Source organism: Heterocephalus glaber, unplaced genomic scaffold, assembly GCF_053883595.1.
Source record: "Heterocephalus glaber isolate CG9 unplaced genomic scaffold, H.glaber_assembly_v1.0 deba00000546, whole genome shotgun sequence".
NCBI lineage: Eukaryota > Metazoa > Chordata > Mammalia > Rodentia > Bathyergidae > Heterocephalus > Heterocephalus glaber.
In genome coordinates this window covers 18959243-18965242 of record NW_028258147.1, presented here as the reverse complement: position 1 = coordinate 18965242, position 6000 = coordinate 18959243, and positions in this window count along the sequence as shown.

Sequence of the window (6000 nt, the reverse complement as noted above, 5' to 3'; positions counted from 1 at the left end):
TTGTTGTAAGCAAGGAAGATATAGCAGGGAATTCACTAACTAGCCAAGTCTGTTGCCCACAGGAGGCACTTATTCCAAAATAAAGAGGCATTTATTCCAAAACACATGTTCAAGTCTATTCCCAGGTAGATGATCGATAGATAGATCGATCGATCGATCGATAGATAGATAGATAGATAGATGGATAGATCTATAGATAGAAAGAATAGGTGATAGGTAGATATCAACATTTGATAATATAAAGCTGTGGAACCAGAATGACATCACCTAGGGATAGAAGCTCAAGGGAGCCAAGTGTGTGACATCAGGGCACCATTCAGAGGTCATGGAGGTCAGAGCTACTTCTTCATTAAATGCAATGCTACTATTTGGATTAATTAAAATTGCACATGCTTTGTTACTACCCTTTTAAAGATACAGAACAAATGTTAATTTCTTCAATTTTTAATTCTTTCTCTCTTCACTCTATATAATATACAAATATAATTAATCTCTGTCTCTTAAAAAAAAAAAAAAAAGAGCCACTACTTGCCCTAAGGAATAAAAACATCACGTTTCTTTCAGCTCAGTTTATCTAAGCCCCAATCAAATGGAACAGGTGAGCAAAGACCACACACTGGCAAGTCCTCAAGCATCAGACTGATAATCCAAAGTAACAGGCCTCTTCTGTTCTGAAGACTTTCCTTTCATTCAAATTATTGTAAAGTTTGCACCACTAAAGTGACACAAACTATATCTAAGATTGACTTCTATGTCAAAGTGGTAAATTGTGCATCCTGCATTTATATGTTCCCGTGACTCTTGCCTTTACTCCTCCCTACACTTAGATAAATTTATATAATCTTTATCATAATTAGAGAAAGTCCCCCAAAACAAAGAAATGACCCAAAATTAATCTAGAGCATAAATATCAGGATTAGGTTCAGAGAACCTCAAAACACTTGCAGCTTATACAGTATGAGATTCTGTCTCTTATATTAACTAGGCTGGGAATGAGCAGTTGGGTGCTAGTATGGAGTCTACACGGTGATACCAAGGACTGAGGCTCCCATATTTCTGTCCTACCATCCCAATGCAAGGTGTCTTAGTCTGTTTTATGCTGCTATGACAGAATAGCAGGGACTGGATAATTTGTAATTAACAAAGCTATATTGACTCATGGCTCTAGAGTAGTCTGAGACAGGGACTCAGACTTTGAGGAGGGCCTTCTTGCTGAGTCCCCTGTGCTAGAAGGCTGAAGGAAAGGCGACAGAAAAAGGGACAAACTCTCATTCTTTCCTGGGAAACTTACTCCCATAATAATGAACCCAGTCCATTGATAATGGCACTGATCCATTCATGAGAATGGAGCTGTCCTCACCTAATCTCCTCTCATTAGGGCCCACCTCCCAACACTTAGGGATTAAGTCTCCAACACATGTTTTTTGGAAAGCACATTCAAACCACATATATGGCTTTTATCCTCAAGGTCACTTTATTGTCCAGATGGCTTCCTGAGTTTCAGGAAGAAGAAGGAAAGGCTGAGTCAGCATACTTTCAGAACCTTCCCCCCCAAAATTCTCAAAATGATTCCGTTAATATATTTGACCGGAGTTTAGTCTTAGAGCTACACCTAGATGCCAGAAATCCAAGAGTGACTGGGAAATGTAGACCTTTATTTTTGTCCAGTGACCCAGCTAAAAGCCAGGGATCTGCTAAAGAGAGTGTTAATAGGCAACTTTCTTTAATTAATAGGCAACTGTCTTTCGCAGTGTTTTCTCTGAATTAACAATTTAAGAATCTCCCACTTTAATGATTGGACCAAAAATATTATCTACCTGACGTACTCATCCATCCTCAGTCCTGTAATCAAGTTTTATTTCAACCAATTTCAACAAATTCAACATTTACAGGTGCATATTATTGCATAAGGGAATAGAATGTAGGGGATACAAAGATTTACAAATCCTCACTTGTTTTACATTTTCATTAAAAAGAAAATTAAGGACATAAGTGTTGACTTCCATAGTTTTTTTTTTCCAGTACCAGGAATTGAACTCGGGACTTTGCACTTAACAAGGCAGGTGGTGGCACCACTGAGCTAAATCCCCTGCCCTTTCATTGGTTATTTAATAAGCATATGAAATAACAAGTCTGAGAGTTCAGCACACAAACAGATTCATTATAACTGAAGGGACTGAAGAAGGTTTTGTGAAAGAAGATGGACCTGAGTTAGGATGGATAGGCAGGAAAAGAACATTCCTCATGGAAGAAATTATGCCTCTAAAGAAGCCAGGAAAGTATAAGAATGGTTAATATACAAAAAGGATTTATTTGAATATGATAAGACTTGGTAAAGAAATCTGTGCTAATATGGCTATTGATAATGAGTCTCCATGTGTAATTGCCTGTGAGCCTCCCCTGTATATGACATAATGACCTTTCTTATTTCTTCATGATCTGGGGAAGTGAGTTTGGAAATTGACAGATGGGGTTAGGTGATTGGGAAGACATAATCAGAATAAAAGTGGGTGAATCTCTTACGGTGTGGCTTTTATCATCTCCTCCCTGGTGATGCCAGCCTACTTCATTAAGGGACTGAGCCAATCCAGAACCCTCCACACCCACAGATATGATGCAGTAGTGGAGCTGCTCTGTGTTGCTACTTCTTTTAGAAGAACAGTGTGTAGCGTGGCACACAGTCACTGCAAAAATGTTGCAAAGAAGAATCATGTGTGCTCCAGGAGGGTAGAGGGTCAAAATCATGAAAGGCTTTGATACCACAATAACCTTGTAGGAAACAGAGTATAATGAAAGGCTTTCAAACAGAAGAGCAATGAAAACACAATGACTGTTTGGAATAATAATTCCACAGACATGATTGGAAGAGGAAATATCTTAAAAGTTCAGTCACAAGACTTTTTCAATCTCTTAGAATGTTCAGTTGACTAAAGCAGAAACCACAGCTGTACCGAAGGAAACAAGAGGTCAGTACCCTGTGATCACATTGCTCTGTTGCTTTATGATTGTGTTTGATGGCGTGATTGTTTACAACCCCCAACTTTCTTCCCTACCTTATCATTAGTGTTACTTTAGAATAATGAAGGCTGTTTCATCCATTAACTCCACTAACATTTGATCTCCCCATGGATTGAGGTTAAAAATTAATTACTCTTCCAACATATTGATTACATGACTATAAATATAAAAACAGAACTACAGAGCAACTACGGGGACCTTTTGTTTAAACAGCATGTTTGCTCTTTTTAAAGGAGGTAATTAATGTTGAAGGCAGGTGGAACCCCAGGAACATCCCTCTAAAGCAACCCTAGAGTGCCATCTAGTGGTGATTATGTATTTAAAAGTGGTGCATCACAGAAAGGTCTGGTTTTATAAACCGTACCAACTCTTCCTGTTAAAACGAATGGGTGTCTAAAATTGCAAAACTCTAACTCTTAAACTGCTCTCGTGTTTTGCCATCCAAATATAAATATGAGTTTTAGGCAGCAAAATATTTATTTGCCACATGCCACGCAAGGAAGCCTTTTGTACAACTGCAAGTTGTTAATAGAATTGCAGGACATTGTTTGCAGTTTTGCCTTATCTCCCATTCAACTTCTTTTTATGATTCTAGGAAAAGGTTGCCCCCAAGGTAGAGCTAGCTTGTAACTCCCTTTTATCTCGTTGAGCAGATAGTTTTGGATTATTTCCCCTAATTAAATGTGAATTTCTAATATTTCACGACTTACAGGACAGATAGCAGGTTAGACACTGGTGTGGAAGTTTCTTGCCATGGAAATTCATTGTTACTGATGTGGCTCATATATCAGAGCTCTGCCTTCTGCAGACATTAAAATTCACTTTGTTTCAGGTCCCTAATGCTGTCCAGCCCTTGGGAAGCACGAATCTAACATTATATGAGGCAATTCGTGCTGACCTAGTAATTCAAAGCAATCATCACTGGTAACTTAAAGTGACTACACTGCACAAGAAATAGAGCCTAAGGTCACAGTTGTAAATCTTATGCAGGAAGGCCAAAGATTATCATTTTATGTCAAGTGCTGTGGATTTCTTTCTGCTGTGGAGAGTCATATTTCAAAGACTTTACTAATCTAAAACCTATAACCAGTTGTGACAATAGCAGATATGACTTAAATGACACCAAATACATTTTAAAGAACACCCAGTAAATCAGTGGAAAAGGGAACAGTACATGTATTATATCTGATGCTCAGACTTTGTAGTTTTAGCTGAAATCTGGGTATCCTAGCTTTTTATGAAATAAAAGGCTATCGATATTAAATCGTGATTAAGAAGTGTGCAATCCTACCTATATTTGTATAATTTGCAGGCAGTCTCTGAGCTCACTAGGAAGATATATAAATAAGGAGTATTCATTCCATTGGAATCTGTGCTGCTAAGGTCAAGGTCAAAGGTTTGATTCCTAAACAGAACAGAAAGCTTCACATTGAGTGCCTTAAGGCATCTATGAAAGTATCTCCTCAACAGGGCGTGATTTAGCTCAGTGGTCCTGCTGCCTACCTCGAAAGGACAAGGTCCTGAATTCAATCCCCGGGTACCAAAAAAAAGAAAGTATCTCCTCAAGATCAAGGCGCTTCAGGAGAGTGTATGTGTAAATTGGCCACTGCAAAAGAAAACCATTATTAAATGTTTTCTCATCTGATTTTTTATTATATAATTCATGCATGCTTTATATACATAAAAGTGGGCCCAGATATAATTGTTGAAAGCTTGCATTCTTTCAGATTCTCACAAACCCCTCCAGTACCTCCTCTGTTCCAAGATTCACTCACTTCCATGTCTACATGTCTTTCATACATATAATTATACATATGCTGATTTTAGAGTTTTTAAAATAAAAATAGGATCATGCTATACACATAAAATGTAATAGTTTATTCTCACTTGGCAGCATTATCACAGGTATTCTTCCAGTTTATATTTCAGTCTTTTTCACTGCTGCCTAATAAATTTATAATTTATAAAATAGATGTTTCAAAATGTGTTTAATTATTCCCCTCTTTATGAGCATTAAAGTCATTTCCACTCTTTGGGGTTTTTCGTTGTGTTAACCATTATAAACAATGCTGCAAAAAAAAATTTCTCACATATGATCTAAATGCTGGCCTATTTTTTTCTTTTAGGATACAGTCCCAAAAGTGGGATTACTAAATCAGAAATAGTGTGTATAGGCAGATTATTTTCTCCAAAGAGTGAAATTTTTCATATTCTCAACAATAGAAGAGTACCTATCATCCTCACCAGCATGAGATATTATCATTCTTTTAAAATGTTGTAATTTAGTAAATAACTTAATTTCTTGGTTTCTAGGTTCTCAGTAATAATTTGCCTTTCCATAATAATAGAGAAGTTCACTTTGTGTTTCTTAGCCATTTGCATTTCTTCTTTAAAATTTCCTTTGCCCCCATTATTATTGTCTTCAATTTTTTCTTGAGTTGTCTTTTTCTTAGCAGTTGGTAAAACCTTCTTGTAAACCACAGATATTAACTCCTAATTTTTATTTACTCTCTCTAATATTTACCCCATTCCTTGATTGCTTGGGCTGTCTGGACAAAGAGGTAGCAACGACTGAAAATTTGAAATTAACTAGTGTCAACCTTATGCCCCTTGGTCCCAAGTTCGAGCCCTGGTACCAAAAAAAAAACCTCATGTCCCTTAACTTCACAATCACCTAAGAGATAATTAAAAAGATGTGTGTCCAGATAAGCTATAGAGATTGCAAACAAACAAAAATTAGAATCAAAGACTCTCCTTTGAGAAAAGGACCTGACTTCTATCCTTCTAAGAATTTCTTTTTAAAATGTGGCAAAGATTAGGAGTTTTCCCAAACATGGGAATAGGAACAAAGAAGTATCTGCTCAATTAGGCCTTTTATTTCAATGAAGCAACCTGTTAAGGAGGATGCATAAAATTGGTTCATTTTATCTGTGTATGCTTGTCGCCACAGCCACAATAATTTATAAGTTTCTGGTTCAGAAC